The sequence below is a fragment of the Poecilia reticulata genome, chromosome 11 (assembly GCF_904066995.2).
Source record: "Poecilia reticulata chromosome 11, P_reticulata-male-v2, whole genome shotgun sequence".
Taxonomy (NCBI): Eukaryota; Metazoa; Chordata; class Actinopteri; order Cyprinodontiformes; family Poeciliidae; genus Poecilia; species Poecilia reticulata.
This window is the reverse complement of record NC_088840.1, coordinates 19,891,430-19,893,234: the sequence shown is the minus strand read 5'-3', so window position 1 is coordinate 19,893,234 and position 1,805 is coordinate 19,891,430. Positions and strand designations below refer to the sequence as shown.

At 40.5% G+C, this 1,805-nt stretch overlaps 1 pseudogene; it reads left to right on the top strand.

Moving 5' to 3' along the window:
- Positions 1-206: 206 nt before the first annotated feature.
- On the top strand, positions 207-1,400 carry LOC103460862 (GTPase IMAP family member 4-like; annotated as a pseudogene).
- Positions 1,401-1,805: the final 405 nt, after the last annotated feature.

Below are 1,805 nucleotides of genomic sequence, written 5' to 3'. Positions count from 1 at the left end.
ACAATACAGACTCAGGGAAACAGGACTAAATACAGAAAATCCCAAGATGACTATACAGAAAACACAGATCGTAACACTATGATGGACAGGTTTATAGATATATATGATTTCTGTTAATGGTTATATTTATAAACCTATTCTAGATAGATAGCTGGATGGAGAAGCAAAGCAGACAAATAAAAAGAGGCTGAAGTTCTGAGTACAGCATGATGTTGATTCTAATTCAGATTCAAACTTTCTTCTTCACAGGAACAAACATTACAAACAACAAAGAGTTGAGGATCGTGATGGTGGGGAAGACTGGGAGTGGAAAGAGCGCTTCTGGAAACACCATTCTGGGTCGAAAGTGCTTTGAATCCATGACCATTGACTGCCCCAAAATCTCCAGTAATGTGGATGGACAGCACGTTGCTGTCATTGACACTCCAGGTGTGATGGACACCAGATTTGATGAAGATAAAACAACCAGAGATCTCGGTCAGTGCATCTGCTTTGCTTCTCCTGGACCCCACATCTTCCTGGTGGTCGTTGCAATCGGCAGATTCACAGAAGAAGAATTAAAATCAGTGCAAAAGATTCAAGAAATCTTTGGAGAGGCAGCAGACAGATACTGCATGGTTCTGTTTACTCGTGGAGACGACCTTGAAGACACCACCATTGAAAATTATGTGTCTGAAAGCCCAGAGCTGCAGGATCTGGTGTCCAGATGTAACAACCAGTATCATGTCTTCAACAATAAGATGAAAGACAAGAAACCTCAGGTCACTGAGCTGCTGAAGAAGATCAGAACCATTGTTAATAGGAATGGAGGAAGTCACTACACCAATGAGATGTTCCAAGAGGCTGAGAGGAAAATAGAAGAGGAGAAACAACGAATCCTGAAGGAGAAAGAAGAGAAAATACGTAAAGAGAAAGAAGAACTGGAGAGAAAAATACATGAAAAATATCAGAAAGTGATTCAGAAAATGAATGAACAATTCAAGGCTGAGAAAGAGAGAGATAGGTTGGAAAGACAGATGGAGAGGTTGGAGAGAGAGCATGAAAGATAGAAATGGAGGAAGGAGGCAGAGGAGGAGAGGAAGAGGATGGTAGAGGAGATGCAAGAGGAGAGGAGGCATGAAATGGACATGAGAAGGGCAGAGAAAATGGAGAGAGACGGGGAGTTAGAAATCCTGAGAAGACAAATGGAGGAGCAGAAGATCAGAGAAAATCAACAAGCTCATTTCCAGCTGCAGTTCAGACAAATGGAGGAGGAGAAGAACAGAGAAATTCAACAAGCTCATTTCCAGATGCAGGAAATACGTGAATCTCAGGCCAGAAAAACAGCAGAACTGAGACCAGAGAAAAAGGGTTCTCCATTTTACAAAAAGCTGCTTCCTAAGCGTTTTCATAAATATTAAATGATGACATTTGTGGCTTTGCAGTTCTTACACATCCCAAACTGAACATTTCTTAACGTAGAAAAGATGAACAGAAAATGAGAGTTTATTTTTATTATGTCAATAAATTAAGTCAATTAGACATGACATTTCCACCACATCATGACATTAAGACTCAAGTTTTCTTGAGGTTCAGCAGGAACACAGTGCTGAATCCATTGCACAAAGAAACTGCAATGCACTCTGCACTCATTGCACTTGGCTTCCCAACACCTCCATCACAGGGTTTCACTCCTGCAAGGGGATTGAATAATTTGGAGCGTTTCTGTATGTATAAAATATTGGTAAACTTGAATAAGTTTGGAGAAGTCGATCTTGATATGGTGTAAAATTGAGGAATTGCCCTTTACACCACATTATTACACC